At 35.3% G+C, this 12,979-nt stretch overlaps 1 pseudogene; it reads right to left on the bottom strand.

Moving 5' to 3' along the window:
• Positions 1-3,186: 3,186 nt before the first annotated feature.
• LOC115302210 overlaps positions 3,187-12,979 on the bottom strand; it is a 26,288-nt pseudogene continuing 16,495 nt past the window's right edge.

Here is a 12,979-nt window from a genome sequence, read left to right on the forward strand (position 1 = left end):
CTAGAGAGGTAAGGTGAAAGACCAAAACAGGGGATAATTAAAACAACTTTTGGACCATGTCCATAAAATATAAAGGAAAGAGTCATTTTACAGTGGTTTTTGTTTATCATCTGTGCAATTAATTGCGACACAGTGATAGACATCACTACACAGTTGATTTGGTTCAGCTCCTGTCGCACTCTTGAGTTACAAAATTGCTTATTTTGTGATAATTTTGAAGAATGAACTACATATTTGTATCAACTAGGGATAGTCTCTGTGGCTAAAGGAAGCCATTATTTTTTGTGTAAACATGATCTTTACGACTTTCAACTGAAAATTTTAGAGAAATCACTACCTAGTTAACTCTTGAAAACGTTTCCTGAAGCAAGAAATTAGAAGACTAAAGTTGATCAGGCTTGAATAGTTGCAACACTAGTAATACAGTAACAATCTTTCTCTTGCGGCACAAGAAGACATTTATCTGTTTTAAATAATTACTTTAATGTGCTTAATTGCTTTTTCACTATGAATGCACTGTAATCAACAGGATGAGCAATATCCAGTGTTTCCTATTTTGTGGTCTCTTGGAAGATCACAGGAAAATATTTATAAGACATTTTATTCCTTATGCCAGCAGCTAAAACGAGAGATTTTAGGAGTACCTAGAGATATGGAGATCCTAAATTACATGCAAGATATCACTGGAGAATCTGATAATAAAAAGGATTTATTCTCTCTAGACTAGTTAAATGCTTTTTCACAAACAAATGTTAAGATGCCCTAATATGCATTGCTTTCACTATTTTAATCTTAGTTGTTAAATAGCTTTATCATAAATGATTGACGTTTTTGTTAACTGACACATCTCCTGAAATTCAAACAAACAAACAAAAGCATGAAATAGAAGGCTAATAAAAGTTCTTAATTGGGAAATTGGTCCCTAGGAGCGCATTTTCTTTCAACCTAAAGGACTGCTTTATGGCTAGATCATGGTTTTTATTTTCAGTTGGTTTCTCTAATTTGCATGTACATGCACACACGCACAGTAACACAAAAACATTTTCTTTGAAGACAATATAAAAAATTATTTTGCCAATCAGGTTAACTATCCAGATGTTCCTTTAAATAGATCACATTTTTCTCTTTACTGACATATTATTTCAGAATGAGAAAAGGCTTCAAAATGTGGAGTTTACCACAAATCTCATTCCTGATAGAATTTGTATATTTTTCCACAGAGCCTCTTTAATCCTGGGAAGAGAATTATTACATGTAGGGTTTTTTTTGGCATGTTCAACTATTTTCTGTCTTCTACATTGAACATAGGGGCATGAAGATTAATCGTTTCCTCTCATTTTTAAAATAACTCTTCATGTATAATCTAATCTATATATTTATATTTTTCTTAGTAATGATTATTTTGTAATGAAATGCTTGTTAAAATATAGCAATACAAATAGTATCAGAGCAATGTGATTCATTATATCTAAACATTTTTCAGGGTAGAAAACCTGATAAATTAAGAGAAAATATTCTGCTTGAACAGATTTCACTAATCTGTTAATAACAGTTTGATTGTATAGAGCTCAGGTGAGTTTTTGGTGTGCAATAGAGCAACAGAAAAATGGCTGGGCTATGTTCAGGTCTTGGTGGTAAGTAATACGATACAACTTTTATTACTACACTATTCACTTTATCCAATCTCATGCATTAGCTTTTATTTTGATGATATGTAATTCACAACTATTATGTTCTATGTTTTTCTCATTAAGTTTAATAAAACAGGACTTACGGATATGTATTAAGCTAACATAATGAAGGGATAGAATACTGTAAAGATCCTCTGTAATAAAATAACTGAATATATTTTCTATCTAGATTTAATTTTAAGCTAAGCTATTAAAAACATTTTATCTTCACTCAAATATGACATCTTCTATTTAATTTTCTTACATAAATTATCCAAATACTATAATTCTTAGAATAGCAAAGTGGTTTAATTTCTATGTGAATACAATATTGGAGTAATAAAATTTTGAAGAAATGTCATGCTGATTTGTGAATTACAGGGTTTCTCTTCTCGCTGTAGTGATTGAATTTGCATTATTTCATACCCTTCAACTCATCCCTTCCACCAGTTCTTTGTCATGTACATAACAGGAAATCGAGATAGGACTTTTTCAACAATTACAACTCAGAAGCATAAAAGAACCATTGCTAATTAGACTTTATATTTTTTACTTATGCTGCTACTATAATCTACAGGACCATTTGATAGTTTTTTAAATCATAGTTTATTTATGGTCAGTGAGAATTCATTTGCTTAGCGTCCCTTAAAAGAAACATTACGTCAACTTTGTAATAGTATTTTTTTTTCATAAACTTAACAGATCAAATCAGCTCAATGTTAAACAAGCATAATTTGGGTACATGTACTTTTAGGACATTTTTTAAAATTTCATTACTTTTTATAATATACCAAATAATTTATATTATAGGTCTTCACAAAGAAAATGTTAAGAAAATTAAAACCATGTATTCTATGGCTTTAAAGATGATAATTTCAGATTTCTTTACTTAGAAGATGGACTGGCCCAGCAACTATGTTCACCGTCATGGACTACAGTTCCATTCAGTAATAAGGTACACACTGCAAAAGTAAATATTCATGCATAAAAGTGTCTCAAATATAGTAAGAATGTACAAATACAGGTAGTTTACAATGACAAATAAGAACTGTCATTTATCTTGGCTGTAATTCAGAAATTTAGCGTCACTAGCTTCATCAAGGGACAAAGCAGGAAGAGGTGAACACAGTTGTCCCCAGAAGTGGGCACAGTATGTATAATCACTGATAAGGTATCCATGTACATCAAAGATTTAAAACTGCTCAGTCTTGCTACAAACACGAAAACAAAAATACTGTGGCTTCCCCCTACTAATCATTCACCTTTGGATCAAGCCCACAATCTTATTTCATCGTAGAGAAAATATAGTGGCACAGCTCTCTATAAGTAAATCACAATTTGGGCAAATAAAATACTTCACTATTCCTAAAGTTTGGTTATATCTTGTGGATCAGAAGTATTTTGTAGACAAAGGAGTGTTTCGTAAAACTGAAATGTCATACAGCTGAAGAGACAAGACATTTTCCACAGACACTTAAAAATGTCAAACTTTCAAATGGCTCTTACAGTCTAACCATTACATGTGACAGTAGTGTGGGTTCTGGGGATCCTTTGGCAGCAAATGCTGATTTAAAGGGCATGGGGTCTCTGAGTTGATCTGCTTGCTGGCCTGTTCTTGCAGAGCTACACAGATTTTCACTTTATTCCATAGTTCAGTTAAAATTTCTATTTCTGCTCAAGAATAGTTCCATGCTGAGTAGCATATGAACCTACATCATAGCCTACTTTTTCAGTTACCTCTCGGAGAGACTTTTCATCTTCTAACCATTGAATAGATTCCTAGAACACTGCCCTCCTGTGATCTCCTACAACTTGTTTTTCCAAATCTACCATTTGTGAGATGGCTTCATGGAAAGTAAACAATTGTGGAGAAACCTCTTCTTCACTTTGTTTACAAAGATATTTTACATTAGCTCTCTGAAGGGAACTGCTCATAACCTCTGTCCCTAGTCATCAATCTGATTTGGTGGACTGCACATTATTGGATGAAGATTCCCCAGCAGCAGCTGAATTCATAGTCAATTTTCTCACCCTCTTTGCATATCTTAATGTAACAAGAGTATTTTCACAGGATGCCATTCATGAAGAGTTGGTAGCTATCATGTGGGCATGAGAGTTTCACCCATGAATGAATCTCTTAACACCTGAATGAGTTTACTTGCTTAGAGAAAAGTAGGAGGTTTATTTCTACCTAACGCTTTAATTCATCCCTTCAGTGCTTAAAGTCTTTTTTACTAATTTCTGCACCTTCAAGCCTAGTTTGCCAGTCTGCACTGGAAATACCAGCTCCTCTGTCATTTCCAGGAAAATCAATAAGAGAAAATTTACCACGTAAAGTTTTCCTTTCCTTCTAAGACTAATGTGGAACACTGCATGGCTCCAAGGTGAATGTGCACTTGCAGATGTTTGACCAGATGTTCTGCAGCTGTTGCCTAGGTCAAGGAGTTTCAGTACATCTTCAACACATGTGACCTCCTGTTCCTCTAATCCACCACCCGAGCTTCAACACAGAGCTGGACGCAAGGCTAGACACAGAGCTCTAATCCAGGAAGTTGAGATCATGACTTGAGCTGAAGTCAGACACTTAAACAACTGAGCCACCTAAGTGCTGCCCTCTTCTAGCACTCTTAATTTTGCTTTCCTGCTTAGCAAGTGAAACACATTTCCACTATAAATTTCAAAAAAGTTGCATAACCTTGAAGTTCTAACTTCTTATAGTTTGGCTTCTTTGGCATTAAGAAAATATCTCAAGCTCCTAAAAGCATGAATTCCTTCAGAACGATCTTGGTTCTTTCCTGAAAAGTCACTTCCCATTGTGTGAGTTTTTCTACTTGTAGCAAAAGATACAGTCATTATCCTTTCAAATAGAGTTTCCATTAATGGTCTACCTGTAATCCTTCTAAACCATTTTAGTTAGGATCTGAGTCACAAAACACAAAATCAAAACCAAATGTTGGGTTTTCTAGGTAACTTATTGAAACAAAACTAAAAGTAGACTTATGTACCATTACAATATTTTTTACTAGAAATTATGAATACATCTAGATCTTTCATTCGAGCTTTTTTACTGAATGGTCATTTGCATCATTAATTCCTGCTGTTGTCAATGGTCTACAGTACTTTTAAAGTCTCTGATCATACACAGAATTTCCTAATTTGGGTTTGCAGCATCAATATCATGGGCTCTCCAGTTTTTTCTGTTGCAGTTTTCTTTTGTTTGTTATTGTTGTTCTTTTGTAATTTTTCTATAGTTTTCACACAAATTTTTTATGTGCAGTCTCTTGTGCAGAGGAAGACTGTTTAGGAAGTGGACTAGGTTTTTCATGTGCAGAGCCAACCACTCATATCTTTTGGAGGAAAGTCATTTTTAACAAGTCAGAGTCTGTCTATTCTTTACAATTTTGTTTACTTTGACTGAGGATGTTGGAGGTAGAGGTGTTTCTGGACTGGATTCAATTTCTTCCTCAGGAACAGAGTCATGATTGAGTGAAAAGGTGCTCTCCAGGTCAGTATCTTTGCCATTTATATCCCCATTTTCTATCCATTCAACAGTAACACTTTCATTATTTTCATTTAAGAATGTTACCGTTGTTGATATATTTGGGTTTGCTAATTAGGGCCTTGAAGTTGTTCTCCTTTCTTATCTCTCTCCATGTATTTTCTCCTTTGCAATTGAAATTATTTCCAAGGCTGACTGGGTCTCACTCCACACCCCAATCAAGCAACATAAAACATTTTCTTCAAGAGGAACCACTACTTGGCTAGACCTCCACATAAATCCCAATCTGTATGTTGCTGAAGTTGGCCATTACCATCACCTCATCTAAAGTGGGGTGGTGGGTAGTTGTGACACTGTGAATGCAAGCAGAGCCTGTGGGGCAAGGAGTGATCTGGGCAGCCAGGCACCAGGAGGGAGGAATGGACCATGCTCAATTACCCAGAGTTGACTCACGGACAGAAATTGTTTGCTGTATGTAATTAAATTTAGAAAGCTTCTTCATAAAATTAATGAAATATGTTAAGTGCTCATAGAGCAAAAATGCCCACAAATATATCAGAGGACATCGTGGGCAAATTCTTCCCCAAAATAAAAGTTCCTTTTTAATGAATGGAAGTCTTCATTTTTAATTTTGGTAAATTATTCAGTTGAAAAGAATTTTAATTTAATCCAGTGTAAAAAGAGTCAATATCATAGAACCTTATCATAAAACTGAGGAGTAAAACTTTGAGTTGAAAGACCACATTCTCAATCTTTTAAATTCACTAAATTCTAAAATTCCATCATTTTATTTTCAGTCCTTAAGCTGTCTATCGTAATACTACATATACTGCACAAAAATGGGAAATCAGAACGTGTAAAACTATAACTCTCCTAATTCAAGACAAGAGCATTCATATGAAAAATATTGATTACACACATGTGGGCATTTTGTTGATATGAGACTAACAATTTAAAATATAAGGGTTAGAAGCTCAAATAATCTGTCAGTTTCTCATCAATTGTTAAAATGTATGTTGTTGTTTTCTAAACATTTTGCCCTTCTTTCATCTTTGTCCCACCAAAAGAAGATTGAAAAAGGAAAATAAGTGTACTGGGAATAAATCTGGTAAATTGCTATTGAAATCCCAATGACTTGGTTCGAACAAGATTTTACCACTTACTAGCTATGTGGTTTGGGCAGGTTACTCAATTTCTGTGACAAAGTTTAGTTTTGTTCTGATTTTGAAAAGTTGATAAATTGATATGACTATACCTTCAGAGTTTCAGGGTGGCTAAAAGTAATGCATGCAAAATAAACATAATGAATGCTTTTGGTACTTCAATATTTATCATTATTAAAATTATTTTTTTAATGTTTATTTTGAGAGAGAGAGAGAACACAAGCAGAGGAGGGGCAGAGAGAAAGGAAGAGAATCTTAGCAAGTCTCCACACTAAGCACAAAGCCTGACGTGGGGCTTGATCTCATGAACCATGAGATCAAGAGTTGATATCAAGAGTCAAACACTGAACCAATGAGCCACCCAGGCAACCCTATCTTATGTAAAATTATTTTTAAATTCTACTATAATGTACTAATTATTTTCTGAGGTGATAATTATGATGAGAATCATAAATCAAACGTTGGACCCTAGAAAACAATATAGACAAGCAATATGAATAATGGCTTAAAAGTACATTATTCTTTGTAGAACTATTTCATGTATAGTATACATTTCTTTCTTGCCTAACTGGTGCCAATAACATGAATTTACAATGAACACAGGGATTTTACAATTAAGTGGCTTATATTACTAATATAAAAATCAAAGCTCCTTCTAAGGGTCAAAATTGTTTTGACTATGTATTATGACTTGCACTAATACCTTAATCCTTGACAATTTTTCTCTGGACCCTATTAAAGGCCTCTTTCTCTGGTCTGAAATTCTTTTTACAATATATATCAAGTCTTACATTAAGGAAATGGAAAACATGGTAGTAAAAATTTAGAAATATTCAAAAAAATAGTTGTTGAAAAAAAATTTCTCAAATGTAGACCAGACCTGAACAATTAAACAAGATGGAGCTTTTTTTTTTTTTATTTAATCAGATCAATTCTATGTTCCACACAATCTTCAGGTTCCGATAACTGCCATTCCCCATAGAGTTCTGTTCCTGTCATGGCTAAGTAATCTCTCACTGGACCAACACTACTGCAGGTAACAGTTATAAACTCAACAAAACAAACATTTTCCTTGAGGCACTGGAGAGAGACAGAAGCAAACAGACATTCCAAGGAAGTTGACACAAAGAGGAAGGGAATGCCCCAGGGCCAAATTATTTATGACTCATCTTGAGAGCAATCTCAAATCATTATAATCCAATGTGACTATAATTTAACAAAAACCCTGTTCTCTCATGCCAGTAGGACTACATAGGACATGATTTAGTAAAAATGCAATTAAAGAAAGAGAGGAAATACCAGAATGAAAAGTGAGAGAAGATCTCTGAATTGTTTGTACAATCTCTGCCTAAATCCCTGGCTAACTTCTGAACCACTCATGCATGGAAAAATCTCAAATCAGGCTAAAGGGGGAAATGGAGTTTCAAAGATCAAGCTCAACAAAATTATAGGTCTTTGAAAATAAATTTTTAAAAAATAGCGACTCTTTACTACAGAAAGAAAACTGAGGGTTGATGGAGAGAGGTGGGTGAGATATGGGCTAAATGAGTGATAAGAATTAAGGAGGGCACTTGTGATAAGCAGTGGGTGTTACATGTAAGTGATGAATCACTGAATTCTACTCTTGAAACTGGTAAGTAATAATATTAATAATAAAATAGTCAGGGAGTCTTAAGATCATCTGTAGTTTCTAAAACCTATTTCAATGTCCAGAGAAACAATCCAAAATTAGTGAATATTTAAAGAAATAGAAAAACATAATTGATTCAGAAAGGAAAGGACAGCCGGACGCGGTGGCGCGCGCCTGTAGTCCCAGCTACTCGGGAGGCTGAGGCAGGAGGATCGCTTGAGCCCAGGAGTTCTGGGCTGTAGTGCGCTATGCCGATCGGGTGTCCGCACTAAGTTCGGCATCAATATGGTGACCTCCCGGGAGCGGGGGACCACCAGGTTGCCTAAGGAGGGGTGAACCGGCCCAGGTTGGAAACGGAGCAGGTCAAAACTCCCGTGCTGATCAGAAAGTAAAGGACATTAGAAGAAGGTAATACTGTGTGACCTAGAAATTGAAATTTGTAGATAATGATCATAAAAACGCTATTATAAGTATGTTTACGATCTAAAGAAAAATATAGGCTTTCCTTGAATATATATTATGTTTGGTTCCAGACCACCCCAATAAAGCAAATGCAACAATAAAGTAAGTCAAATAACATGTTTTTTTGTTTCCCAGTGCATATAAAAGTTATTTTTATTCTATAGTCTATTAAGTAAACAAGACATGTCTAAAAAACAATGAACATACCTTAATTAAAAAATACTTTATTGCTAAAAAAGATGAACTAGCATTTGAGTTTTCAGTGAGTCATAATCACTTATAACAGATCACCATAACAAATTTAATAATGCAAAAGAAAAATAAGGAGGAAATACTCATAAAAGTTAGTCTTTATTTCCATAATTTGTTATGTGGTTATACTATTCACTTGGCCTTCAGGAAGCACTTCAACTGAGTGTGATTCTTTAACTGGTAGGGTGACCCATAGTATCTTTTTTGAAGACTCATGGTTATTATTGGTCCTGCCTGGATTGAACTGTTGTAGTTTTCAATTGACCTTATTCATAGGGCACTGAAATACTAAGCAATACCCTAAGGAATCCCTTTATTCTAGATATACTTTTCCTTATCTCCACTCTCCAATTTCCCCTTGGTAATCAAGGGCAATCCCTTTGTAATTCCCTTCTTTGCCTATTGATTTAGAGGCATGAGGATTTCAAAGTGACCAGGTATTATTCTTAATTTCTAGTTCAAGAGAATCATTGCTGGCTCTTCTGGTGAAAACATTCACCCCTTTGGTACTAAGACCTTTAAGGCCAGTAAAGCCTAAGATACTGTGAAGAGGAAGCAAAAAATTTTGCTAGAGGGTCACTAGGGAAAATAGTGAGTGGTACCACTCCTCATTTCCATTCCTTGATTCCTAGACCTGGGGGGCCTAGCTATCAGAGGCATACTGCCATATACTGGAAGCTAACTCAGAGGACACATAGCCTTCTGGGAAATCTTAATCAAACCCTGCAAAGTATGGTTACCAAGCTAAGACTGTAAAGAAGTAGTCAAAAACCATTCCACCATTCAATCAAGCCAGTTACAGATATTAGAGAACATGATAGGACCAGTTAAATTCCATAATAATGAGCCTATTGCCTCATTAATAATGAGAGAGAGAGAGAATGAGAATGAATGAATGGAGAGGCACAGAGAGAGGGAGACAGCACAGAGCCTGAGGCTTGAACCCATGAACCATGAGATCATGACTTGAGCCAAAATCAGATGCTTAACCAACTGAGCCACCTAGGCATTCCAACAATTGCCTCACTTCTTCTGCAGCAAAGTGAGTTTTTTTAATCAAACACTTTTGTGTGATTTATCATGTCAGTAAGGCATTCTGTAAGTCCATGGATGGTAGTTTTAACAGAAACATTGCATGTGGGGAAATCAAATTGATATCCAGAAGAAGTGTCTATTCCAAAAAGAACAAAATTCCACCTTTTCCATGATAAAAGTGTCGTAAATAATCAACCTACCACCAAATAGCTACCTGATAAACATAAGGAAATGATGCCATGTAGTAGACTCAGTGTTGGTCTTTGTTGGTGGCAGATGGGCACTCAGCAGTGGCCAGAGTCACGTTGGTCTTGGTGAATGCAAGTCTAGGTTGCTGAAGCCATGCAAAATCTCTGTCCCTGCTACAAGGACCACTTAGTTTGTGAACTCATGGGGCAATGACAGTGGTGACTGGACAGAGATGAAGACTGCTATATACAGAATAGGTCATCCTATTGACTTGATCATTAAAATCCTCCTCTGTGGAGGTCAGCCTTTAGTCATCATTCATGTGAGGCATACACGTTTTCTTGTTTTTGTGCCCATTCAGAAAGATCTATCATATGTTCCAATTCTGTTTCCTCGAAGCCCTGACATTCAGTTAAACCATTGAGAACAGCCCATGAATCAATGTATAATCACATTTCAGTCCACTGCTCTTTCCCAGCAGAGTGAAGAATTAGGTGTACTGTTTAAAGTTTTGCCCATTGAGAAGATTTCCCTTCACTACTCTTCTTCAGAGATGTCCAAGCCAGGGGTTGTAATGTAGAAGCTCTTCACCATCAGGTGTTGGCTATATGTATCTGGCAGAAACAATCTTTAAGCCAGATCTAAGTTTTCTCTTCCTCTGTCAGTTAATCATAGGGAAATCCCCCTGAGGCCATGGGTGTAGGCCAAGAGAGAGAGAGAATATAGTACAGCAGAAGTGGGGGCCCTGGCTATTTGGACCACTTCTTCAGGTGACTTTATGCTTTCAGACCAGATCATGTTATATACCACTTCTTTTGGATGATGGAGCACTGTTTTGAGTGTCCAACTTTAAGTAGGTGAAATAAGACTCATTATATGATGGACGGATCAGGTCACATGGTAATGTGATGGCTTAAGTATTCCATCTCTCCTAAGACCCAGTAGCCAATTAAGAACAGTTTCTCAAAAGGAGAATAGGTATCCAGAGGATGGTAGGGCTCTGCTCTAAAATTCTAAGGGCCTGTACTGCAATTCACCTTCAAGGGTCCGCCAAAGCCTACCAACAGTCTCCCTATCTGTCACTGACCCTTCAAGCACCATTCAATCTACTCCATCATGTGGCCCAAGTGGCAGAGCAGCTTTCAAAGCAGGATGGACCTGTAGCAGAGCCTTCTTATGTTCTGGACTCTACTCAAATCTAGCAGCTTTTCAGGTTAGTCAGTAAATTGGACAGAATAATACATTGAAATGATGAATATGTCATGTCTAATATCCCAAGACATCCACCAGGCATTGTGCCTCTTTTTGCTTATTATGACCAGATGCAACAATTTATCTTTCACTTAACAGTAGTATTTTGACATAATCCATCTGCAAGAGCCATAGAAATTTTGCTATGTAAAAGGCCCTGAAGATTTTATTTCCCACCATGTTTCCCCATGCATCAAGATAAACTAAATATAGGACCATAAAGAATATCTTCAAAATGATAGTGAAACCAATAACCACAAGTGAAAGTCTGATGATAGAAATCAAATGCAATCATAAATACAAGAATTTCACATATAAAAGTATCAAAAACTATATAAAAATATTACATATTAAATATTCAATGAAATAAAATTTGCAATTTGAAAAATGAGATATCAAAAGCTAATTTAACATGGTCAGGTGTATTTTTGTGACCAATCAGTAAATGTAAAGTCTTTGAAAATATCAGAAAATGTATAAACTGTATGCTATCATAGAATAAGATATAGAGACAAATGTAAAATATTGAGGTCATTTCAATGCATAGGAAGTATTGAACTAAAAATTCTAATGTCTATTTAATTAAAATACCTACAAAGAATAGAAAATAAAGAAGGAGCAGAAGCAAAATTTAAAGGGATCATAGATCATAGCTGTACATTCTAGGTAATAAAGACAAGGATAGGTGGAAATTGGAAGCACATTATGTTTTCAAAAATTTATATTTTAACACATTACCATGGAGTTATAAGACTTCCAATAAAATAGAGAGGACCTTAAAAGTACCTAGTAAGAGAAGACAGATCCCTTATAATAAACAAAAACTTCAGAAAATATAAATGAATTTAGAAGAGAGTAAAATACAATCTTCAAAAAGCTGGGAGTAAATCCCAACCTTTTAGTTGTCTACACAGAAATGTTCTTTCACAATTTAGGGTAAAACAAAGACATTTCTAGATTTCAAAGTATGGAGAATTTAACATAAATGCCCTGCACCATAGACCATTGTAAAATAAGCACTTTACTCATTAATCCAAAGCGTTCGTTTACCACATATTTATTAAGTGTCTCTCATGTGTTAGATGCCGTTCTAGGTCCTGAAAATATAACCAAAATCCTTCCTGTCATGACATGTATATTCTCACTTGTGATATAGAAAAATAAAAACATATATATGTAAATAAGCAAAAATATATGCATACATACATATACACATAATATATAAGTATATAGTATGTTAAAACTTGCCATATAGATAATGAGAAAAGTAAATCAGAGAAGGTAATATGGAGTGTCTGGTGTGGGATTATGATTTAAATACAATACAGAAATTCATTGAGGAATATTTGATTCATGTGGATCAAGAAAATATATTTTGAGCAAAGTAAAGTCAAGTGAAAAAGATTCTAAGACAGGTACATGCCCTGTCTTTTGAGGAATAGTAGGAAAGGACAATTAGAAAAGATGAGGCTAATGTAATAAAGGAAAACTTGGAAATCAGAGCTGTAATGTGGATCACTTTAAAGCTTTTTGCTCTTAAGATGATTAAGATGAGAACTTTTGAAGGGCTTTGGGTAGAAGTCTGAAGTACATGATCTGAGTTTTGTTGATTAATCTAACTGTTTAAATACAAATAGAGATGGGGGATGAAAAGAGGTAGAGGAGAAGATCGAGGAAGAAGGGAAGAAAAGAGGAAAAACAGGAGAAGGTGAAGAAGAAAAAGAACGGAAGAGGGAAAAGGAGGAGGGAAAGGAAAAGGAGGAGGAGGAGGAGGGAAAGGAAAAGGAGGAGGAGGAGGAGGGAAAGGAAAAGGAGGAGGAGGAGGAGG

Source organism: Suricata suricatta, chromosome 9 (genome assembly GCF_006229205.1).
Source record: "Suricata suricatta isolate VVHF042 chromosome 9, meerkat_22Aug2017_6uvM2_HiC, whole genome shotgun sequence".
Taxonomy (NCBI): Eukaryota; Metazoa; Chordata; class Mammalia; order Carnivora; family Herpestidae; genus Suricata; species Suricata suricatta.